Source organism: Saccopteryx leptura, chromosome 1, assembly GCF_036850995.1.
Source record: "Saccopteryx leptura isolate mSacLep1 chromosome 1, mSacLep1_pri_phased_curated, whole genome shotgun sequence".
NCBI classification, from domain to species: Eukaryota; Metazoa; Chordata; class Mammalia; order Chiroptera; family Emballonuridae; genus Saccopteryx; species Saccopteryx leptura.
Genome location: NC_089503.1, coordinates 241,076,232 through 241,102,489, shown reverse-complemented (window position 1 = coordinate 241,102,489; position 26,258 = coordinate 241,076,232). Strand labels below are relative to the sequence as shown.

The 26,258-nt window shown below is 37.4% G+C and overlaps 1 protein-coding gene across 10 annotated transcripts in view; it reads left to right on the top strand.

Annotated features, from left to right (window-relative positions):
• Window positions 1-26,258, top strand: part of HMBOX1 (homeobox containing 1) — a 250,723-nt gene that overhangs the window by 73,932 nt on the left and 150,533 nt on the right. For all 10 annotated transcript variants that reach the window (XM_066388351.1, XM_066388318.1, XM_066388290.1 and 7 more), the window contains exon 2: window positions 15,156-15,235. The gene's annotated coding sequence lies outside the window, so the exon portion shown is untranslated. The remainder of the gene's footprint in view (window positions 1-15,155; window positions 15,236-26,258) is intronic.

Below are 26,258 nucleotides of genomic sequence, written 5' to 3'. Positions count from 1 at the left end.
TCAAGGTCTTGACCTTGAATGCTCATTTCCCTGTATCTACTTGCTTCTTAATTTCATTCAAGTCTTTACTCTTTCTTAACTCTCTCATTGAGGCTTTCTCTGACAACCCTATTTAAAACTGTAATCCCCACCACCCTCTTTCTCAGCTTTATTTTTCCTATTGTACATATTATGATCTGAATACTGTATGTTTGACTTTTTTAAATGTTTATTTTATTGATTGTAGAGAGAGAGAGACAGGAACATCAATTTGTTCCTATATGTGCCCTGACTGGTGATCAAACCGGCAACCTCTGAGCTTCCAGATAATGCTCTAACCCAGGGGTCGGGAACCTTTTTGGCTGAGAGAGCCATGAATCCCACATATTTTAAAATGTAATTCCGTGAGAGCCATACAATGACCCATGTATGTTACGCATTATCCAATAAAAATTTGGTGTTGTCCCGGAGGACAGCTGTGTTTGGCTCCAGCCACCTGCAACCATGAACATGAGTAGTAGGAAATGAATGGATTGTAACACATGAGAATGTTTTATATTTTTAACGTTATTTTTTTTTAATTAAAGATTTGTCTGTGAGCCAGATACAGCCATCAAAAGCGCCACATCTGGCTCGCGAGCCATATGTTCCTGACCCCTGCTCTAACCAACTGAGATATCTGGCCAGGGCATGTTTGACTTTAAAAATTTTTGGTTTTTTCGCCTGCCAATATCACAAGAATGTAAGCTTTATGTGAACAGAGATTTTGTTTTGTTCCTTGCTGTATTTGCTAGTGCCTACCATGTCATAAATGCTTAGTGTGTTGGAAGCATAAGTGAGTAAATGCAATAACGTGAAGGATTGAGGCAAAAAAGTAAGTGCCTGTAGAGAAGGTGGATACCAAACAATTGTCTCACTGTATAGTTCTCCTTAAGATGGTATTTCTCAAAATATGTTACATTTTATTTCTCACTCTGTGGAAATACTTTGCCTAGATTCAGCTATGGATTACTTCGTTTTACACATTTATAACTTTTCTGAACTTTTAACAAAACTTTAAATGACATCCTTTTAATAGATTCTGCGTTTCTGAATGACTGGAATTTTTGCTTTTATTCATAGGTAAATTAGTATAAACACTGACCTGGGAGTCAGGGTTTCTGGCTCCTATTAGATTTCTTTTTCATCTGTAAGCTGAAGTGATTGAAAAGCACTGTTAACATCAATTGAAGCTTAGTATTAAGATTTCATGCTTCACTTTAGTCTGGCTTAATGAAATTTCTTACTCTTAATTCTATAATTATTTCATTTATTACACATTGGGAAACTGTTGGGATAGGAGAAATGCAGAATCAGGAGGAAGATACTGGATATTCCAGAAATGCAGAAGCACATGTTTCGCTCTGGGAATAGTTTGGCAGTGTATTATTATATACTCTGCCTGCTGAAGAGAGGTAGAGGCTTCAGAAGCCACACGAAGGAGCGGTGGATCAGGGCGTCTGGATTGGTTCTGTGAGTTAACTTTTCAAGTTTAACATAAAAATATTCTAGATATGTGCCAGTAGGAATAGTTTTTTGGTTTGTGTTTCTTTTAGTTGGTTTTTGAATGACAGTCACACTGTGTAGGGCCAGTGGCTGCTGCCATGGCCAAGCTGGTTCTCATTGGATTTGGGCAGACTGTAACTGTGAACTGTGGAGCCAGAAAATGGTGGGCCATTCTGTTATTAAAGTCTCCTAACAGCGAATGAGCAAACAGGCAGGGCTCCTAAGCCCCTCAGCATTCTGGACTCATGAACTCACAGGCCCCTACAAGCCTCAGCACTCCTTAGTAAAACAGGCCAGGCCAAAATCTCATAGCTCCCAAGCCTCAACTTGGTCTCCGTTCCACAACCCAGACTCATTCTCCAGACTCACCCTCGGGACTCCTTCTCTGCTCTCTCTAGATTCTCTCCAGCAAAACAGGGGAGAAACCCCTTCTCCAACAAACTATAGCAAACAATTGCCCCTCCCCATGGGGGCAGGCAATCTGCAATTTGCAATCTGCCACCCTGAGGGCAAGCACCTGCAGCCTTCCATAGTCTACACACAGAGCACTGCTCCAGTACAAGCTGAACAAATTAAAAAAAAACATTTGTTTACCCAACACACAGACTTTTAAAATTATTCATAATAGAAGACTGTCATTCAAATGTTAAGTTTTTAAGTTTTCCTGTTGTAGTGAACTCTGTCATAGGTTAAACAGCATGGAGTTTGTTGAACTTGTGAATTGTCAGACTAGTAATTTTAGCTACCTGAAAGAGGGGTATCAAAAAACCTAATAAAGTTTGGCTTTAAGGGCTCTGTGATATAGATTGTAAACCAAAGACAAAAGACAGATAGCTTTTTGGCCCGGCAGTACTCATGCTACATACCCAACTATCAGGAGCAGTTTATTTTTCTTTCTGTATCCTTAGCATTTGCCCGGCATTTAGCTTATAGCAGATACTTAATAAATGCTTATTAGATGTCTTAAAAATATTCCAATTGCTTTATTTTAAAATTTAATAACATAGAATCTGTTGGTGTTAACTTTTAGGATCAGAATCCTAAAGATTATCTTAGTTGAATGAGACATGAAAACAGGCAATTTCTTTTATTACTTCAGTAAGCACAAAGATTTACTGCTTACAGTGTTGCTAGCGCATTGGTAAGAGCTGGAGCTACCCTTGATAAGAAACAGTCCCTCCTTTTAAGTTGCTCACATTCTAGGAGAGAAAGACAGATTTGTGTATGCATTATAATATAGTGAATATATTATATTTATGATATTGTACTAGCAGAGAGTTTGTGGAGGGAGGTTTGCTATCTTACTCATATGAGTTACCAAGGCTGGTAGAACAGAAAGGGGGAAGAAGGCATTTTATTTCTAAAGGGCTAAGAGAAGCAAGCCCTGGACTGGGGCAAGTAACTTACTATGTAAGACAAGGAGTAGAGGTTAGGGAGACTAGTTTGAGAATATTTGTGGGTAGCTTTGACCAATAACTCTTACGTGAATTTCTTTGAAGTGGACATATCTCAAGTACTGTCAAATTTGACTTCAAGTACAATAACTAAGTTTAAGTTGGAATGTTGGTATAGGAAAAAAATAGGAGTCATTTTGGGTAATGTTATTCTCAAAATTGTCTAAGCCTAGACATTGTATTTACACAAGAGAAATGGCATTGCATTATTAGAGTTCTTTCTTGTCCTCTAAACCAGTAGTTTCCAAGTAGCATTGCCTCAGAAGCTGTTTAAAAATATTGTTGAACCTGTACTTTCAGTTATTTGGATTCAGTAGGTCCAGAGTGGGCTAGGAATTCTGTGCTTTTTAAAGACAAACATGTGATTCTGATGCACAGCACAGTTTGGGAACAATTGCCCTAAGCCGACAGGGAGGGAAGGTGCTGCTTACTAGGATATATTTGCCGTAATTCAGTAGGAATGGAGTAGGGTCATGTGTAATTTAACAACAACAATCCTAAGGGTATAGAACACCCTGAGACTTTAATAGTAGAGAATGCTAAATATTGTTGTATGAATAGCAGCTGCTCCATAGATGTATTTTGAACTTAAATGAGTAAAAAATCTGAAATCAAGCCACAGAATATATACAACTCTTTCAGAAATAATGAAGCCACAAAGAAAATTGCGTCTAAACTAAGAGGTAGTGGCTCAGCCTTTGTCCTGAGGGTATGTCTCCCCTAACATTTCACAACAGTTCAGTAAAGTTTACCATTGGCCTACTATTAATAGGAAAATGTTTATTTTTATTTTCAGGTTATATAATTATTTTAGAATGGAAAAAAGTAGGGAACATACTGAGGGTAACATCAAAAACCACCGCATATCTTAAAGTAATCAAAACCTACAACTCCTCTTTGTGCAAGGAGATGGTAAGTGTGAACGTCCTGCAGTGCACCTGGCAGCTGCTATGCAGCCTGCCCCTAAAGCGGGGGTGGTGGTCCCCGGTGCCCAGGCCATCTTTGCACAGCTGCCCGCGGGCAGGCCCCTGCTTCTCACAGGTGAGTCTGCAGTGCCACATAGGAGCTTAAGGGGTTTACGATGTCCACAGGTATGTTATCCTTGAGTAAAGTGTGAGTCCTGTAAGTCCAGCCAGGGGCAGTTTTCTGTCACAGAGATTCACCACTAAACCGGTGACTGAAAGCCTAAGGTTACTCCTGTTGGAGAAGTGCTCTTGAGATGGCTGGATGCCTGAGTGGTGGTTCCTGCAACTTGAGGCTATGACAGGAAAAGCCACAGTCCTTCTCTCTGGCTACTATGGATTTTGCTGACACAGAGGATGCCCTCTATCTGGTTTTAGGCCGATCCTAGGAACTTATATCTTCCTGCATTAGCCAGAATGAGCATTAGTCAACTTACTGGGGAGAAAAAACTGCCTAGAAATTTGGAGGTGCTTAAATATCAGTTAGCTTTCACATCTTTGTCTTAAACAAGTGCTTGGTTTTATCAAAAAGGGATCCAATAAAATATATTAAAGCAAAAATCAAAACCAAAAACCTCCAACTCAAATTTCTGTATTAGACTATCATAAAGTCCAGAGCATGTGGCAGTCAGTCATGTGGCTCTTCTGATTAATTGTGCTTATTGATAAAGCTTCACAATCATCTAGCAGTGAAGTATACTAGTTTAGAGACCCCTTTCAAGAACTCATAAAGGATATTAATATTCTACTCTTCTATCTGTTCATGTGTTTGTTCAGATATAACAAAAATAGTGCCTTTTGTCTTCTGGGTACAACTTTAGGAGCTGGTACAGAGAATAGACAATAATGACACAGATTATAGACACAAAATAAATATATAATATGTCAAATACTAATATTTGCTTAGAAGAAAAAGCAAAAATGAAACTAGTTGGCTTTTTTTTAAGCTGTGTTTAGGGAAGGGTGGGACCTAGGAAAGGAAAGCTTGTTTCAATTACATCTTTAATCATTAATTTTTTTTTTTTTTTTTTTTTTTTTTTTTTTTTTTTTTTACAGAAACAGAGAGAGAGTCAGAGAGAGGGATAGACAGGGACAGACAGACAGGAATGAAGAAATGAGAAGCATCAATCATTAGTTTTTCGTTGCAACACCTTAGTTGTTCATTGATTGCTTTCTCATATGTGCCTTGACTGCAGGCCTTCAGCAGACCGAGTAACCCCTTGCTTGACCAGCGACCTTGGGTCCAAGCTGGTGAGCTTTTGCTCAAACCAGATGAGCCCGCGCTCAAGCTGGCGACCTTGGGGTTTCTAACCTGGGTCCTTGGCATCCCAGTCGGACGCTCTATCCACTTTGCCACCGCCTGGTCAGGCTAATCATTGATTCTTAATGTGCAAAAGACTTCTGTCTGCCAGTTTAATACACACAGAAATGACTTGGTTGTGGGAGAAAGTTATATAATTTTAGGTCCAGGCCAGGAAAACTAATAGTTCCCTGTATCCTGCTGTGAGTAGATGCTCTGGAAGAGTCCCGTGTTGAATTTGAGGAGCCACTTTTGCAGTGAAGAAAGGATAATGACAAATGAAACCATGTCAGACTAGAATCATGACTGGGAATATTTAGTGTGGAGACTCTTTGCAAAGATTATTATTTAAAAGGCAGCCTTGTGGACTGACCAGGCGGTGGTGCAGTGGATAGAGTATCAGACTGGGATGTGGAAGACCCAGGTTCGAGACCCCGAGGTCACCAACTTGAGTGCAGGCTCATCTGGCTTGAGCAAAAAGCTCACCAGCTTGGACCCAAGGTCGCTGGTCAAGCAAGGGGTTACTAGGTCTGCTGAAGGCCTGTGGTCAAGGCACATGTGAGAAAGCAATCAATGAACAACTAAAGAGTCGCAACGAAAAACTGATGATTGATGCTTCTCATCTCTCTCCATTCCTGCCTGTCTGTCCCTATCTATCCCTCTCTCTGACTCTCTCTATCCCTGTAAATAAATATTAAAAGGCAGCCTTGTGGAAGGAAAAGAAGACATTTAGTCTTTATTGATTCAGCCAGATGAGTTGGTTGAAGTTACAAGAAACAATTTTAGAATCATAAAAGGAAGATCTTTATCAGTAAAACTTTCCATTAAACTTTCCTGTAGCTGGAAATACAGGGAAAGCTATATAAGTATTTATTGGGCTTTAGAAATTTAACAAGTAGTATATATGATAAATCTTTTGGAATAGAAATCTCCATGGTATGTGACATACTTACCTTTAATCATGAATCGAAATGAGTAAAACTTAATATATACATCATTACATATTTAAAAATATGCATCAGATATTTTAGAAATATATCTGTTGCTCATTTTGTTGTATAGCGCCTATCACAATTAAACATTTGCTCCAGAGAATGAAAATAAATAGTATGCCTAATTTTGTATTGAAGAAAGATGAAGCCTAACATTAAGTACTTCAACTATAGTTCTAATAAGAAAAGCAAGTTCATTAGCTGATGACCTTGGGCAAGTAGTGTCTTGTCTTAATTACGTACCTCAGGGGATAGTGAGATTAAATGAGTTTGTATGTCTAAAGCACTTACCCACCAAGTGTCTGGCCCAGGGAAGAGTTCATTAAATAGTGTTAGTGATTTTTATTTACAGTTTTAAGATACCTTGGGGCATTATTTGAGAGATTTGTATTTTAATCTGAGTTTTTAATTCCTAATATCTGTGTTTCTGTTTTCTTCACATGTCACCAATAATTCTTCACCTTAAACTCTCCATGTGCCTCTCAAATCACAGCTAAATGTGGTAAGGCCTCCTTTACCTGGAATTATTCAGGGGGAAAAATGTTCTACATGAGTGACAACTTCTGATTACTTACTGAAATGTAAAGTTTTCTTTTGACTATTTATTTCAACTTTTAAAACAAATTCATCATTGTCCTTGCCAGATAGACTCTAACCAACTCTAACCGTTAGAGCATCATCTAGAAACGCAGAGATTGCTGGTTCAGTCCATGATGAGAGCACACACAGGAACAGCTCAGTGTTCCTCTCTCTCTCTCTCCCTATCTCCCTCCCTCTCTCCCCCTTCTGTCTCTCCCTCCCTCTCTCTTCCTCTCCCTCCTTCACTCTCCCTCTTCCTCTCCTCCTTTCCTCTCTCACTGAAATCAATAAATAAAAAATTAAAAAAAAGAAGAAAGGAATGTATCCTATACTTCCCTGCCTTTTTTTTTTTTTTTTTTTTTTTGTGGGAGAGACAGAGTCAGAGAGAGGGACAGATAGGGACAGACAGACAGGAAGGGAGAGGGATGAGAAACATCAGTTCTTTGTTGTGGTTCCTTAGTTGTTCGTTGATTGATTTCTCATATGTGCCTTGACTGGGGGCTACAGCAGACCAAGTGACCCCTTGCTTGAGCCACCGACCTTGGGCTCAAGCTGGTGAGCCTTGCTCAAACCAAATGAGCTTGCGCTCAAGCTGGCGAGCTCGGGATCTCGAACCTGGGTCCTCCACATCCCAGTCCGATGCTCTACCCACTCGCCACCGCCTGGTCAGGCTTCCCTGCCTTTTTGAACAAAGATCCTAAACATGATGCTTTTTGATGTGTCAGTGTTGTTATGTGTATGTACAGAGTGAGAAAAAAGTAGGTTTACAGTTGTTTGTAAGGAAAATAATAAATAATGCAAGAATAAATTGTTTTTCACATACTCATAACTGTAAACCTGCATTTGCTCCACGCTGTATTTACAATAAATTAGTGGTTTTCATTTCTTCTTTTCTTTTCAGGCAGCTATTATTTCTTTCCTTAGGTAAATCCTTTCCTGACGACTTTCTAAATGTTTATGTCTGCTCTACCCTGGATTTGAAAACCAGCTATTAATGGTTTCTAATAATTGGATGTTTAGAATGATAAGATGTCTAGAATTTGCTTGAAAATATCCAGGGAAGCACAGGAGCAGGGAAGAGTTGTTACTTATTCAATCCGAATGATGGGTACATAGCATTTATTACTCTGTTCTTTCTGCCTTTGCACATGTTTGCAAATTTTTATAATAAAAAGTTTTTAAGAACCACATTAAAATTGTATGTTAGCCCTATCTTATCTGTGTATCTATCTATCTATCTATCTACCTATCTATCTATATTTCTTAGTAAGGATTCACAGGAAGCTTACTAGTATTTATCTTGGGATAGGACTCAGAGGTAAGGAATAGAGATGTTCACTTTTTATTTGTTATGGTGGAGATTTTTTGTTTTTTGTAACAGAGAGAGAGGAACAGGTAGGGACAGACAGTTGGAAGGGAGAGAGATGAGAAGCATCAATTCTTCGTTGCGGCACCTTAGTTGTTCATTGATTGCTTTCTCATATGTGCCTTGATGGGGATGGGGGGCGGGGATCAGCGACCTTGGGCTCAAGCTAGTGACCTTGAGCTTTAAGCCAGCGACTTTGGGGTCATGTCTATGATCCCACTCTCAAGCTGGTGACCTCGGAGTTTCGATCCGGGGTCCTCTGCATCCCAGTCTGATGCTCTATCCACTGTGCCACCGCCTGGTCAGGCTGTTATGGTGAAGTTTTATGAAAATTTTTTACCTTTATGTTTATTTATATATTTGTGTGCGTGTTTCTAAGGTGTGTGTTGTCCAGAAGAAGGTACAGTTCCTCATCTGTGAATTGGAAGTATTGATAGTATCTAACTTAAGGGATCATGAAGTTTGTGTACCTCTGTACTTTAACAAATTTTTTGTTTTATTTTAAATGAATATTTTAGATGGATACCACTTGGTTCTGTGTGAGGCATTAAAAAAGCTGTGAAGGTTATCCACATCTGGGCTTAAGGGCCTCACTAATAGGTGCTTACAGTGATAGCTTGCTTGCTGCTTGTGCTGTAGCTAAGCTACCACTTCATTCTCTCTCATGCTTTGCTTTTTTCCTAAGGCTTTACATTCCTTGTTTCTTATATATTTGATTTAAATATTTTGCCCTTTCTGTGTTTACCATTATTGAGTGAAACAGCTACGTGTCCAGCTGCACAGTAACAGTTCAATTGTACATTGCCACTGACATACTACATTCGCAATGAAGCATTTCCCAGAGGTAGGAGTGTAAAGTGATGCCTCTTTGTGAGGTAGTTTGATAAAATCTATCTGTTGTAATTTAGAATATACTCTTTGTCATAACAGTTCCTTTGATGAGAATTTATCCCAAAGTTATATTCACATGTGTGCAAAGATGTATGATGAAATTGTGGCTGGTGTCTAGGTGGAAGAGAAAAGGAAGAGTACGGAGCGAAAGAGAGACACCTTTCATTGTACGTGTTTTGAAATTCAGCTTTTCTTTTACCTTATACAGTTCCTACTTTTTATATTAAAGAGAGAAATGGGCAAAAGGGGCTTTTTACCATCTGTGAGTAACACAGCATCTACAGGTTCTTATTCCCAATGAATTTTCTGAGTTACATTTTTCTTAAAGGTGATGATAGTTTTATTGCATAAATGTATGTATTTATCTACTTCAGAGATGCATTTATTCTTCCTCACCCATGTTTCTTACATATATCTATCCTTAACCCCAGCTTCATTACTTTCTGACCACCTGTTTTCTTTCCATGCTCACATACTTACTGTATTTTTTTGCTCCATAAGACACACTTTTCTCCCTCCAAAAGTGGAGGGGAAAATGCCATTGCGGTCTTATAGTGCGAAAAATATGGTATTTTATTAAATATTTTAATACACCATTTGGTTCGGTATTTTTTTTTCTTATTTTCCTCCTTAAAACCCTAGGCGTGTCTTATGGAGTGAAAAGTACGGTAGATATATGTGTATCTGTGTATGCATGTGAACATATTTAGATATACACTGATATGAGACACATGCAAAGGAATTTTTGGTTGTAGTTTTTTTAAATCTATCATATTATACTCATGTGATTGCATTTTGCTTTTTTTTACTAATTTGCGATGTGCTAATCTCACCAAGTCACCTAGTAAAACTCTAATTTGTTTTTTCTGAAAATTGAATTGTGTCAATTGGTAAAAAATATATTTAGTTTATTCCTATATTGATTAAAACAACTCTTGTTTATTTTTTTTATTTTTTACAGGGACAGAGAGAGAGTCAGAGAGAGGGATAGACAGGGACAGTCAGACAGGAACAGAGAGAAATGAGAAGCATCAATCGTCAGTTTTTCATTGTGACTTCTTAGTTGTTCATTGATTACTTTCTCATATGTGCCTTGACTGCGGGCCTTCAGCAGACCGAATAACCCCTTGCTCAAGCCAGCAACCTTGGGTCCAAGCTGGTGAGCTTTGCTCAATCCAGATGAGCCCGTGCTCAAGCTGGCGACCTCAGGGTCTCAAACATACCAGTCTGACGCTCTATCAACTGTGCCACCGCCTGGTCAGGCAAAACAACTCTGTTTATAGAGACAAGAAATTGGAAAATAAGTGACACTAAATGTCCTTGTACATATTAATGTAGGATTACTTTTATTTCTGTGTGATAGATTCCCAAGAGTAGGACTACTAGGTTAAAGGCATAAGTACTTCAAATTTTCATATAGGTTGCCAGCTTGCTTTCCAAAAGGATGTCATAATTAAAATTTAGATCAATGAAATATAATAGTACTTCTGTTGAGGAGATATTATCAATCTTCTAAATTTTTGCTAAAGTAATATCTCATTGTTAACTAATTGCTGTTTTACTGATTCCGAGTAAGTTTGAGTATTTTTTTATAAACTTGACAACTTGGTTCTGCTTTTTCTCTACATGTCAAATATTGTTCCTCATTTAATTGCTTATTTGGTTTATAGTTTTTTCCATAATAAGAAATTAAATTTTTTTTTTCAATGAGAGAAGGAGAGGCAGAGAGACAGACTCCCACATGTGCCCCAACTGGGATTCACTCTGCAAACCTCAGGGGGATGATGCTGTGCCCATCTGGGTTGTTGCTCTGTTCAGCCACCAAGCTCTTAGCGCCCTGAGGCCATGGAGCCATCCTCAGTGCCTGGGGCCAACTTGCTCTAATTGAGCCATGGCTGTAGGAGGGGGAGAGAAAGAGAGAGAGAGAAAGAGAGAAACGAGAGGGGGAGGGATGGAGAAGCAGATGGTTGCATCTCCTGTGTGCCCTCATTGGGAATTGAACCTAGGACATCCACCCACTGGACCAATGCTCTACCACTGAGCCAACTGGCCCAGAGCAGCTTTTAAACTTTTTTTTTTTTTTTTTTTTTACAGAGAGTCAGAGAGAGGGATAGACAGGGACAGACAGACAGGAACGAAGAGATGAGAAGCATCAATCATTAGTTTTTCTTTGTGCATTGCAACACCTTAATTGTTCATTGATTGCTTTCTCATACGTGCCTTGACCGCGGGCCTTCAGCAGACTGAGTAACCCCTTGCTTGAGCCAGCGACCTTGGTCTCAAGCTGGTGAGCTTTTGCTCAAACCAGATGAGCCCTCGCTCAAGCTGGAGACCTTGGGGTCTCGAACCTGGGTCTTCCGCATCCCAGTCCGACGCTCTATTCGCTGCGCCACCACCCGGTCAGGCAGTTTTAAACTTTTTGTATCTCTTTTATTTTAAAGTTTCTTTATGCTAAAATAAAATTTGACCTTTGACTTGAACAATATTGCAGGTGTGCTGAAATGGACTATATGTTAGTTATTTATTCTGTTCCACTCATCTGTGTGTCTGTCTATTCCTGTACAAGTTTCATATTGATTTTATTAATGTCTTTTGAATATATTTCAGTATCTGGTCAGTGAAGTCCACTTTTGGTTTTCACCTTTTCAGTTTTTTTGTTTGTTTTTTTTGTGGTTCTTGGACTTTCCCTTTTATAGCTTTAAGATCCTATAATTAAATTTTAAAATTTTGGGGGGGGGGTTATTTCTCAATACAGCTATTCATATATTGGGAAAAAGTTACTACTGTGAATGAAATATATTTTCCATTATTTTTTTTTTCTTAAGATTTTTTTTTATTGATTTGGAGGGGGCATTGGGAGGAGCGGGAAGCATCAACTCTTATTCCCATATGTGCCTTGACCAGGCAAGCCTAGGTTTTTAAACCAGAGACCTCATCATTCCCAGGTCAGTACTATCCACTGTTCCACCACAGGTTAGGCTTTTCTCATTATTTTTCTAGGTGTTTCCTGCTAAACTAGGGGAAATAGGGGAAAATTTTATTAATTTTTTTTTCTTTCTTTCTTTTTTTTTTTTTTTGTATTTTTCTAAAGCTGGAAACGGGGAGGCAGTCAGACAGACTCCCGCATGCACCCGACCGGGATCCACCTGGCACGCCCACCAGGGGGCGATGCTCTGCCCATCTGGGGCGTTGCTCTGTCGTGACCAGAGCTACTCTAGCGCCTGAGGCAGAGGCCACAGATCCATCCCCAGCTCCCGAGCCAACTTTGCTCCAGTGGAGCCTTGGCTGCGGGAGGGGAAGAGAGAGACAAAGAGGAAGGAGAGGGGGAGGGGTGGAGAAGCAGATGGACGCTTCTCCTTTGTGCCCTGGCTGGGAATTGAACCCGGGACTTCCGCATGCCAGGCGACGCTCTACCACTGAGCCAACCGGCCAGGGCAATTTTTATTAATTTTAAATGTATTTTATCAAACCTCTCCTTAATTTATTTTTTTAACTTCAACTTTTTTTTACTAGAATTGCTTGAGATTTTTAGGTATTCCATCAGATAATTAGCAAAAGATATCTTTTTCTTTCATTCTAATGTTTGTTTGCTATTGTCTTCAAGTCAGTGTTGAAGTATAAAGGGCTTAGTCGGCTTCCTGCTCTAATTTCTAATTTTATTCATTTCATTTATTGAATGAATAATAACATTTATATGGTTAAAGTAATAAAAAGAAATGTTTCCTGTGAATCCTCCTTCCTACCCCACCCCATCTGTCCATTTTGTACCCTGTTTTGAATATAACCATTCTTGTTGGATCTTTTCCATAGATCATTAAATTTCTATATAGCAGCAAGTCCTTAACAGATATGTATACATAACAGACATATTACAATATATTTATTTATTGTGTGTGCATACAATCTTTGTTGAAATAGTTTGAGTATTTTGCTGTTTAGGATACTTGCTATTCTCTTTTCCCAAAAATGTTTAGGTTTTTTTTTTCTATTGTTTTTCATGGGGCTTTTATTAAAAAAATTGTTGCTGAATTTTACCAGATGCCTTTTTAGCGCCTGGTATTATCATATAATTTTTTTTCTTCTTAATTTGTTGATATATTGGCTTATGTTGAAACCACTCTTTCATTTTTGCAATAAGTTATAATAGTATATTATTTTTGATATGCAGCTGGACTTTGTTGTCTAATTTGATTTTTTTATTTAGAATTTCTACATTTAACTTTTAGGTGAAATTGGTTTCAGGTATATTTTGTGTACTAGATTTGTTATTGAGTTATTCTGACTTCAGAAAATGAATTGGAACATTTTCTGTATTTTTCAGTGATTTGATATTATTTGAATTATTATTTTTTAATTGATTTATTAAGATTAAGAATATGACAAGAACCCAGCTGGTCTTGATGTCTTTTCTCTAGTAGGATTTTAATTATCTTTAAATTTAGTACTTATGTTTCTACTTTATTTCATAAGCATGTCTCATAATCTCCTTTAACTATTTTTTCTCTCTGGAATTTTTCATCCAATGATTTTCACCTCTCTTCACACCTTGGTTTGGTGCAAGTCTTATTCTGATCTTCAAGTAACAGTCGAGATCTCACTCTAAGTTGTTTTCCCATTTCTCTGTAACCTAAATTAATTTCCAAATTGTTACTCTAATTAACTTTATTATTTTAGTCTATTCACATTGTCTTTTATTAGAGGTGTGTGTGTGTCTACTTTTTATTTGACTCTTCTCCATAGTTTAATAAACTCCTACACTGCTGAAATCATCTTATGACCTTGTGTCAATGCCAGGGTACATAGCTACTTAGTATAAATTTTAGCTGAATTTGTGTAATAGTGAAAAATGTGTATTGACCAGTAATCAGTTTTGTGGCTTGGTGTTGCTATTTTAACTACCAGTAACATTTTCAGTAGATTTCTTTGTAGGTACTTCATAGCCTCTTTTTTAGGACAGGTGATTCTTAAGTCAGCAAGAAAATTAAGTACAACAGGAACTTCATTAATGCTACAATTTAAGATACGCAAATGTCAAAGGTTTCTAACTTTACCCTGTATATTTCGCATATATCTTTAGTCACTGTCAGACTCTTGGATCATGCTTAATATAATTCAGTGCTGAATGTGTATTTTAATGTGAGAGTTTTTGACATCAACAATTTTAACTTTAATTTATAATCTTAACTTTGAATTTAATGGAAATATTTGCCTCCATAGATTGTGTTTTCAAACTGCTAATAGGTTCAGTCAGTAATACATGATCTTTAGCTCCTAAAATCATGAATAGTAGATTTCATTTTTTGTTAAAATCTTTTCCTGAATTGAAAGGGGTCAAAGTGTCTGTGTGGTGAATAAAGCATTAGAATACTAATCAGAAAATGAAAGTACTAGACTCAGTCCCTCCATTATTAACTTAAACTCTGTTTAGTAATCTACAATACAATATAGGCATATATCATTTTTAAAATTGGCAGTAATAGCCCCTGCTACTTGATAGTTTGTGAAGTGCTTCATCACCACTATTTTAAAAATGTTTTGACTTCTTTTAGCTTATTAAAGTAGTTATCTCTTACTCCTGTTTGATTTATGGGAAAATTGAGACTTAGAGAAATTAAGCCACTCAAGATTTGGCTAGCAGTAAAATAAGTAATATACTTGGAACAAGACCCCAGAATTTACCACATAGTTAAGACCTTTAGTTGCAATCATGCTATGGTATGTTTTTTGTTTATATGATTCTGTATAAACGCACTGATGTTATTATCAAAATGTTATCTTGAATGTCACTATGGTGTATATATAGTATATACATTACACATGACATTGAATATTTAAATCTGTACCTCTGGGTGGTGTCTGATAACAGATTAACATTGAGAGGTTTGATTTTCATTACTTTTCCCAAGTGAATAATTTGAAAGCTATAACTAATAGTTTTCTATTTTTAAAATTTTGCTTCAAACAAGTGTTTCATTTCAGAATTACAAAGTAATTTTAAAGACATGATTAGCTGATGTTACCTAATGAAAATTTTTATTCGATACTTGGTTAACAAATATTTCTGAATTTCCTGTCTTTATTCTACAGAATGATAGATAACGCTGATCATCTCTAGAAAAGATATCAATTCACCTCATGTAAAGTATGCTCAGTTCCTTCCCAGTGGTGTAAGTATCTAGTTCTTTTCTTAATTTTAGTCTTCTCAATTATTTTTTATAAAGTTAAGAATCATTATGATTATGACTCAAAAATGATAGTAACCATTTATAAAGTTGAATGAATTTTTTTCATAATCATGTGGTAATTTCTTTCTTCTTTTTTTTTTTTTTTGGTGGGCCATCATCTTTAATCCCAGCTTGCACCTGGCGGGCAAGTAAAAACACACACTGGGCTCTAAAACCCACTCATTCAGTGCTCACAAAGCAACTGACTTATCTGCGTTTTCCTAGAATCAAAGGATTCTAGCTCACCAGCCTTATTCACCTCTGTTTCCCATCTCCTTCCTTCTCCCTGCACAAACTCTACACAAACTGGGTTTTCCTTCAGCGCTCTGCCATCTTGGCAGCTATCCTGGCCTCCTCCACGTGGCCTTTCTCTGCTCTCCTCTCAGCTCTGTCCTCTAATGCTAATCTCAGAAACCGAGAGAGCATCATGTGGTAATTTCTTGATGAATTTTCAAATTGATCAACTTTCTTTTTACCATTTTTTTTAAACTTTAAAGTCTGACATTGATTTTTAATTGAACGTAAAATTACTTATTTTAAACTACTTAATAGCCTAGAAACTTGTGAAAGAGATATTTAGTCATTGAGAGCTAGTGTTAGATTCCTTGTTACAATCAGAATATTGGGAGCGTGTTACCTCAGTGCTGCCTTCTGTGTGCAGACTCCTAGCACCTTAGCCATTTTCCTTCACCAACTGGGAATAATAATGTAGTTAAGCCTGTTAGCTAATGTGGTTGCTAACCTTTCTTTGGAGTCAGACAAAAAAATTACAAATTGAAATAGTGGTATTATGTTGAGAGTTTTCTTTATGCTAGGATGTGAACTGTAACCACTAGTTCATATTAAAGAGGCCTCTGAATAAAAGTATTCCGGGAATTTCAGATATTAAGAGAAGATAAAGTATCTATTAGCTCATTAAGTGCATCTTTAGAGTCTAATGCAGCATGCCTTTAGCATAAGTATTTTCTAAAATTTGGTGCAGTCTCTGTTTCAATTAAATTCCTTCCGTTTTGGTTACAGTTCTTTAATCCAGTAAGTCAACATTAAGATCAGTTTTCCTTGTTATTTAGGTTTTTAATTAAAGGTGTTCCCCCTCTCATTGACTATCATATATTGAAGTCTCTGGAATAGACTCAGAAGATGTGAAGAGCAGCCTTAGTTTTTGCTAAGTAGCTGTGTCCTTGGGAGATGAGCAGGCACTGCATGGTTTTGTGCTTTGGTTCCCCCCTCCCATCCTTTTAAAAAAATTATTTTTGCTGAGGTCACTGGTTCAAAACCCTAGGCTTGCCTGGTCAAGGCACATATGGGAGTTGATGCTTCCAGCTCCTCCCCCCTTCTCTCTCTCTGTCTCTCTCTCCTCTCTAAAAATGAGTAAATAAAAAAAAATTATTTTGTATTTAAAATTTTTTATTTATTGATTTCTTAGAGAGAGGAAGGGAAGAGAGAGAGAGAAAGAGAGAAACACTGATTTGTTGACTGGGGATCAAACCTGCAACTGGCATATTGGGATGACCAACTGAGCTACCTACCAGGCCAAGGCTATTTGCAGTTATTTTAAATAGCTATTCTCACTAGGCATTAGATGAGGCCAGGAAATTTTGCCTGATTTGTTCCTTGTTGCATCCTTTGTGCCTCAAACATGGTCTGATATATGCGAAGCACTCAGTATATCTTAGTTGAATTAATGATTTTTGTTTAACTGGCCTACAGTTCTCTGATTCCACATTCAAATTATAGCTCCCTCTATATACTTGAAAATTTTTTTTCTAAATGTGCATAAAATGGTTACAAAGAAATCTCAATCTTAATCAGTGGTGATTTAGAAATAACTATTGAAGTGAGATTGACACATTGGAATATAATTCTATTTTTCTCAAAGTCTTTTTATTATGAAAAGAGTATTTTTATATTGTTATCAACAGTCATAGCCTCCTATTGGTTTCAATTACAGAATCATTTTACCATATTGTCTAAACTCATTCCCTAGTAAATCTTTATTTCTTACTTATTCTCACTTGTCATTTTTTACTTTAAGACTGCTGCTCCTTTGATGGTAATATTAATTGTGAAGAGGGTAATGTGCCATAAATAGTAAGAAGGGCCTGACTACATCTTTAGTTGATGAATATTGTAATTGACTTTAGAATGTGTTAAATCATCATGCAATAAATACCATGTAATCACAACAAAACTAACTGATGACTAAGCCATCTTTTGCCTAGTCATTCCTGATAAAAAGATAAAGAGCAGAATCAAGCTAAAGGAAAGGCTGTTATTTAATAAAATCTCATTAAGTGTTGATGCTTTGCAAGTAAGGAAGTAATGTCATTTTTTATGCCAATCATTTCAAGATCAATCATTTGTGAATACTTGAACCTGTTTTGCTCTACATATATGTAGATTAGTCTAAGAAAGTGTGTTCTGGACTTCATGCATATCCCAGAAGGGTTTATGTCCATATCCAAGTAAAGATAGAATTTATTGTAAAATATGTTTACTATTATGGTCTGATAGTATGGTATTTTAGAGCATCCGTTTTTGAACTGAGCCATAATTCCTGAATTTAATTGTTCTTTTATGCTTTAAGTGTTGTGTGTGTTATTGCAGCGTTGAAATTCTTTTCACACATTTTTAATTTTTGTTAGTCTGAGTCTGCATTCAGATTAGCAATTTAAAGTGGAAGATTTTCCTCATCCTGTGAACAGTTCTTGCACAAATTAATTCAGTTCTTATAAGTTATCTTTTTCTGTTATGAAAGAATTGCTAGTATCATGGACTTACATGACCTTTGTAGGTCATTTACTGCTGTAATTGAATGATTATGTGCTGAAACTAGGTAAATTACAAGAAATAGAAATTGGAAATTACAGAATGTGTGCCTTTGTTTATAATAATGCACACTGTGATATTCTCAATATCCAAGAAAGCTTCTAATCTTGGCATTTTCTCAGTAAAATATTGCACCTCCAGTGCCATATGTATGATTTGATCTTGCTGGTTATGCCATTATCATTCTACTTGATAATACTGAACTCATACATTCCATTCTAGCAGTTTTAGATCTTTTTACTTAGCTTCATCTTAGGGACCTCTCTTGGTACAAGGCACAAACATCTAATTTAAATAAGGTGATGCATAAAGGGAAATTTATTCTCTTACATAATAATACAGCAAGAAGAGCAGGAATGTAGTAGGGGCTTAGGAATTACTAGAAGAAGGGATATGAACACTGCAAAGCTTCCTCCTTTGCTCTGCATTTCTTGGTATGTCTGCTTTTTTCTCCTGCAAACCAGCTTGGAGGAATATACCAGATTAACATGATTCTGTAATTGGACACAGTTATAATGACTGTCCACTGGCCTACCCTGAATATTTTGAATCTAGCCTGAATATTTTGAAGAGAACAAGGCTTGGCTTCCTATGTGCCTGCCCCACTGGTCAGGAAGTAGAGTATTATGAGGGGCAGCCCCAAGAACACGTGGTTGGAAACAATGAGACATTGTAGACAGACAAAATTAATAGGCCCTTTTTATTTCCTTTTATGACTTTTGAAATAAAAATGTGTCCCATCATCAGTGACTCTAAAATGACATAAAATATTACATTGTTTCAGATACTATGGAATCCTTAGTTCTAATACCAGCTTTAGGATGGATTCTTTTTAGTTGCAGGTTAAATTCATATAATTTTAGTTTCATGCTAATATAAAATGCTGCTCCATACAGAGGGAGAGATTTGAAGAGTTAATACAGATTACTATCTATTCTGACAAAAATGAGATACGAAAATTGTAGGGGCTTAAAAATAATTTTCTTCATACCTTCTAAATTCTTCTAGCTGGGCTAATAATCAAATTAACAAAGACAGATTAACAAGACAAAATGTTCAAATTTTATTATACAAATATACATTTGGTGGTATGTTTGGGGTGTCAGAATGAGACCCAAAGAGGCATTCAGCAGTTGATGTTTATGTGTTATTTTGAACAAAGGAGAAGAGGGGCACATGGGACTGAAAGTTCGAAGAGTGGAACGTGTGATGAACAGCTTCCTCGTAGGCAACCCAAATATAACGGGGCGAGGGGAGACTCCAGCAGAACAGGTTTTTTGCATGGATCTTTCCTGTCTACCATACTTATTTCATATTAGGCAGAGGGGAAAATTCTACACTGAGTATGTTAAGATGCCCTTCCTGAAGCAAGACTTTCTGATTTCCCTAAGGCAGGAAAATGGAGGGTCAAAGGTTCTTTCTGAGTTTTTGTTTCTTTTTTTTTTTTTTTTTTTTATAAAGATTTATTCTGCCAAACTTAGTGAAAATCCGACACAAAGTACTTGGTAATTAATTATTATTATATGCTTTAACTTGCTGTAACTCTGCTTTATAAATTTTGTAAAGTTACTTCCCTACTTTATAAATCACCATTACTGTGGAACTGGTGGGCGGTTAGAAATTTTTTTTTTTTTAAACTTCTTAAATTTTATTTTTTTTAATGGGGCAACATCAATAAATCAGGATACATATATTCAAAGATAACAAGTCCAGGTTATCTTGTCGTTCAATTATGTTGCATACCCATCACCCAAAGTCAGATTGTCCTCTGTCACCTTCTATCTAGTTTTCTTTGTGCCCCTCCCCCTCCCCCTTTCCCTCTCCCTTTCCCCCTTCCCCCCCGTAACCACCACACTCTTATCAATGTCTCTTAGTTTCAATTTTATGTCCCACCTACGTATGGAATAATGCAGTTCCTGGTTTCGTATTTTGTTTCGTATTTTAGCATCTGTATTCATTAGAGATATTGGTCTGTAGTTTTCTTTTTTTGTGCCATCCTTGCCTGGTTTTGGTATGAGGGTTATGTTGGCCTCATAAAATGTGTTTGGAAGTATTGCTTCTTCTTCAATTTTTTGGAAGACTTTGAGTAGAATAGGAACCAAGTCTTCTTTGAATGTTTGATAAAATTCGCTGGTATAGCCGTCAGGGCCTGGACTTTTATTTTTGGGGAGATTTTTAATGGTTTTGTCTATTTCTTCTCTACTAATAGGTCTGTTTAGGCTTTCTGCTTCTTCTTGACTCAGTCTAGGAAGGTTGTATTGTTCTAGGAATTTATCCATTTCTTCTAGGTTGTTGAATTTAGTGACATAAAGTTTTTCATAGTATTCTACAATAATTCTTTGTATATCTATGGTGTCCGTGGTGATTTCTCCTCTTTCCTTTTGGATTTTGTTTATATGAGTTCTTTCTCTTTTTTCCTTGGTAAGTCTTGCCAAGGGTTTGTCAATTTTGTTGATCTTTTCAAAGAACCAGCTCCTTGTTCTATTAATTTTTTCTATAGTTTTTCTGTTCTCCATTTATTTCTGCTCTGATTTTTATTATCTCCTTTCTTCGGCTGGTTTTGGGTTGTCTTTGTTCTTCTTTTTCTAGTTCCTTAAGGTGGGAAGTTAAGTGGTTCACTTGGGCTCTCTCTTGTTTGTTCATATATGCCTGAAGTGATATGAACTTCCCTCTTATCACTGCTTTTGCTGCATCCCATAGATTCTGATATGTCGTATTGTCATTTTCATTTATCTGTATATATCTTTTGATCTCTGCACTTATTTCTTCTTTGACCCATTCATTTTTTAAAAGTATGTTGTTTAGTTTCCACATTTTTGTGGGATTTTTTTCCTCTTTTTTTGCAGTTGAATTCTAGTTTCAAGGCTCTATGATCAGAAAATATGCTTGGTACAACTTCTATTTTTCTGAATTTGCTGATATTGTTTTTGTGGCCCAACATATGGTCAATTCTTGAGAATGATCCATGTACACTGGAGAAAAATGTATACTCAGTCACTTTGGGATGAAATGTCCTGTAGATGTCTATCATATCCAGGTGCTCTAGTGTTTTGTTTAAGGTCACTATGTCTTTGTTGATTCTCTGTTTGGATGACCGATCTAGAGCTGTCAGCGGTGTATTGAGGTCTCCAAGTATGATTGTATTTTTGTCAGTTTTTGTTTTAAGGTCAATAAGTAGCTGTCTTATATATTTTGGTGGTCCTTGGTTTGGTGCATATATATTAAGAATTGTTATGTCTTCTTGATTCATTGTCCCCTTAGCCATTATGAAATGGCCATTTTTGTCTCTGAGTACTTTTGCTGTCTTGTAGTCAGCATTATCAGATATGAGTATTGCTACGCCTGCTTTTTTTTGGATGTTATTTGCTTGGAGTATTGTTTTCCAGCCTTTCACTTTGAATTTGTTTTTATCCTTGTTACTTAGATGAGTTTCCTGTAGGCAGCATACAGTTGGATTTTCTTTTTTAATCCATTCTGCTACTCTGTGCCTTTTTATTGGTGAGTTTAATCCATTTACATTTAGTGTAATTATTGACACTTGTGAGTTCCCTATTGCCATTTTATATATTGCTTTCTGTTTTGTGTCTTGTTTGATCCTTCTCTTTCGTTTTTCTATCTTTTGTTTTTATTTGGTTGTATTCCATACATCTTTCCTCTGTTGCTATCTTTTTTATCTCATGTGCATGTGTGGTGGTTTTTTCAATGGTGGTTACCATTAAGTAATGAAAAGGGTTCCTACCCTGTTCATTGTAGCAAACTATTTTGTGAGTACTTTTGCACTCCATCGTCCTTTGCTACTGTTAATCTCCATCTTCTCCCCCACCCTTTTTTTTTGTTGTCACAGTTTAAATTTGGTTTTATTGTGTTCTTCTTGGAGCTTTTACTTGTGGCTCTGTTTTTTTTGTTGTTGTTGTTCTTTGTATCTGATTGGAGAACCCCCTTTAGTAATTCCTGGAATGGGGGTTTTCTGATGATAAATTCCCTCATCTTTTCTGTATCTGTGAATGTTTTTATTTCTCCTTCATATTTGAAGGATAGCTTTGATGGGTATAGTATTCGTGGCTGAAAGTTCCTCTCTTTCAGGACTTTAAATATTGGGGTCTACTCTCTTCTAGCTTGTAGAGTTTCTGCTGAGAAATCTGATGATAATCTAATGGGCCTTCCTTTATATGTTGTATTCTTCTTTTCCCTGGCTGCCTTGAGAATTTTTTCTTTGCTGTTGGTTTGTGTCAATTTCATTATGATATGCCTTGGAGTAGGTTTGTTGGGGTTAAGAAAACTCGGAGTTCTGTTTGCTTCTTGAACTTGAGGCTTTAGTTCTTTCCACAGGCTTGGGAAGTTCTCATCTATTATTTGTTTGAGTATATTCTCCATTCTATTTTCTCTCTCTTCTCCTTCTGATATACCTATTATTCTTATGTTATTCTTTTTGATGGAGTCCGATAATTCTTGTAGGGCTATCTCATTTTTTTTAATTTTTGAGTCTTTCTTCTTCTCTCTGTTGTGCCTCAAGTTGCTTGTCTTCTATTTCACTAATCCTCTCTTCTCTCTGACCTGTTCTATTAGCTAAGCTTGTTACTTCGTTTTTCAACTCGTGAATTGAGTTTTTCATCTCTGTTTGATTTGTTTTTATAGTTTCAATTTCCTTGGAAATATATTCTTTGTGTTCATTGAGTTGTTTTCTGAGCTCCCTAAATTGCCTTTCTGTGTTTTCTTGTATATCTTGTAGGATTTTTAGGATTTCTATCTTGAATTCTTTGTCATTTAGCTCCAAGGTTTCCAATATATTAAATTTTTTCTCTATAGATTTTTCCTCATCTAGCTGTGTTACCTCTCTTTCTTTTGTATCCATGATATTCGATTTTCTCTTCCTTAATGGCATTTGAGGGTGGTTTTGTTGATAGTATTAATGAGATTTAATAAAGAATAAAAAGTTAAAAAAATAAAAAATCGAAAAGAGTTGTTTTCTTTAAAAAAAAATTAATAATGAAATAGAGAAAAAGAAAATAAAATAAAAATTTTAAAAAAAAGGAAATTATTCCCCCCCCTCCTTTTTTCCTCTCCTCTCCTCTCCCCTCTTTCTTGAGAAAATCTTGTGGTGAACTGTGAATTATAACAAACAATGCCTGTAATGGAGGGCCTGAATTGGGGAAAAGTAATAAAGGGGAAAAAAAGAAAGAAAGAAAAAAGAACGGGGTATGGACCCACAAAAAGCAAATAAGGAAAAAATTTGGGTCAAGAATAAAATGATTTGCTTTTAGGTGTTGGTTGACTAAGATTTATGATGAGAGGAATAAGAGGGAAACAGAAAAATGGGGGGACAAATTAAAAAATTACTATTGTATTTAGTGGAACAAGAACTAGATAAAACGGAGAGCCAGCGATGGGAGCACTGCTAGTGAGTTAAAAAGGTGAAGTAAAAACCCCCCAAAATGCCACAAACATAAGTTTGAGTCCCAGATAAGATAATTTGTTTGTTATTGAGGATTGAATGAGAGGAGATGTAAAGGAGAAAGGAAGAAACTAATATAGAGGGAGAAAAGAAAGAGAGAGACAAAAAAAAGAGGGAACCACTAAAAGAAGAAAAAAGAAAAAAGAGGAGAGAGAGAGAGAGAGAGATAGAGAGAGTTAAGGGTTTTGGAGCGCAACCCTCATAGAGAGAAAGGAAGAGGAAAGAAAAGATAATGGGAGATGTAACACTTATGGGTAGTGTAGTTCAAGGAGAGGAGAGAGTAAGACCGGCAGAGAGTTAATCGGCCAAATTGGAGGAGGAAAAAAAAAATATCAAGAATGAAGATAAGAGAAACAAACGAACAAATATAATAAAATGGGATAGGTTATAAAGTCTGCAGATTATTCTTGATTTTGAGAGGTTATCTTATTGCTTTTTCTTTTCTCTCCCTCTTCTTGGTCGGTGACTCTGTACCCCGGGTTCTGCCCCTTTGGCACTCTCAGGTAGAGGTTTGCAGCTGATAAGTCTCTAAGGCAATGTCATGTATTGTGCTTTAGTCTCGTTGGTAGTCGAGGCTCATTAGCACTTATAGGCTCCGACAATGAGAGAGTCCATGTTCCTGGAGCCTCTGTCTTATTCTTTCCTTCCTCAATTAGTACAGTGATACCTCGGTTCTCGAACGCCTTGACTTTCGACCAAATCGGTATTCGACCAGGAAATTCGAGAAAATTTTGTCTTGGAATCCGAACAAATATTTGGAACTCGAACGTCCGAGATTAGCCGAGTTGAGCCGAATGGCGGTCATTCGGCCGAGCGCGCCTTGCCTGCGTCATCAGTGTGAGTCACGCTTTGTCACGCTTTGTGGAGAGAGAGAATCACGTTTTTGTGGAGAGAGTCACGCTTTGTGGTGAGAGTCACGCTTTGTGGTGAGACTCACGCTTTGTGGAGAGACTCACGCTTTGTGCACGCTTTGTACACTGAATTTAACCCTTAGACATGGGTCCAAAGAAAGCCAGAAGTGGTAATGCAGACAAATGTAAGCGGAAAGCTGTGAGAACAACGATTGAGCTGAAAAAAGAAATCATTGCCAAATATGAACAGGGCACACGTGTTTCAGATCTGTCTGCTGAGTATGGCATGCCAAGATCTACTATCTCAACTTTCCTTAAGAATAAAGCTGTTATAAAGGCTGCCAATGTTGCCAAAGGTGTTACATTGTTAACAAAGCAAAGGCCTCAGATAATGGAGGAAATGGAGAAGCTGCTTCTTATTTTCATTAAAGAAAAAGAGTTAGCAGGTGACAGCATCAATGAAGTCATTATTTGTGAGAAAGCACCAGTAAATAGGCATATTTTTGGGGCTTGGAACAAATTAATCCAGTTTCCATTATTTCCTATGGGTTTCATTGTTTTGGTTCTCGAACAATTTGGTTCTCGACCGTTCTCCCGGAACGAATTATGTTCGAGAACCGAGGTATCACTGTAGCCTGATAATCCAGCTATGGGGTTGCTGCTGCCTCTGCCTGGATAGTAAGAGGCTCAAAGAGCTGGCAACTCCCCACTCTATTTCCACTCAGCACAGGGCTCTGGGTAAGGCTCAGTCAGTCAGAGCTGCTAGCATAATCAGGCGGGGCTTCCGCCCACTCAAAGACCTCTGGCTCTGCCACTCTGTCTGGTAACTCATGCGTGCGCCCACTCCTGGGGCGCTTAGAGGAATCTCCCGCTCACTATCTGCGCGCTCAGACCAGGATATCAGACCGGCAGTTTCACACTCTGAGTGAAATCCCCAACCACATGGAAAAGTTCCAGCGTTGGAATTGGCACTCGCTCTGTCCCCGTGCGCGGCTTTTGCAAGGTGCTGGGGCGGCCCGAGATTCCGCTTTGGCCCACACAAAGGCTCCTGACTCTGCCCCTCTGTGCGATAACACGGGCGCACACTGCCGAGGCACTCGGAGGAATCTCTCGCCCACTATCTGCGCGCGCCGACCAGGGGATCGGGGAAAATGGCTGCTCTACTTGTCTTTCTTTGTCTGGGTTTGGCATGAGTATTAGCTTGTATTGCCCGGGTTGCCACAGGAACAGTTTTTCCTCGGCTTGTATCTCCGTGCCACAGCCTGGTTCGGCCGTTTGTGCCGTGGCCTGGATCTATTCACCCCCTTTGCCCGCCTCAGTTTCTATATTCACAGATCCCAGAGAAAGCCGCCCTGTTTAGGTTAGTGAGGAAGGCGGAGCATTTCTTACTCCCTATTTCCTTCAGGGTTTGGTTATATATTTAGCCAATTTTTCGCTCGTCCAAACCTTCGGGTGTATTGTGAAACATCTGGAGGCTCCAAGGATAGGTTTTTCTATTTCTGGTTGAAGATCTTGTTGAGTTTTGGGGGAGATTTATTGGTATCGCTTCCTACCCCGCCATTACTCTGACGTCATCTCAGTTTTTGTTTCTTAATAACCAGCTTAAAACCAATATCTCAAAAGGTATATTTTGGGATGGCAAAACATCTCTCAGAGTCTCATAGCTAAAGTAAGGGCAGGTCAGCTTATGGAATATTTTGAAAACATGAAAAGTTAGCAATGGATAAGCCTTCATTTTTAAGGAAAAAGAATAATGTATAAAACCTCAGTTTACCAAATTAATAAATTAATGTTTTTGTTATTTTTTAAATAGAGAAGGAGAGGGAGAGAGAGA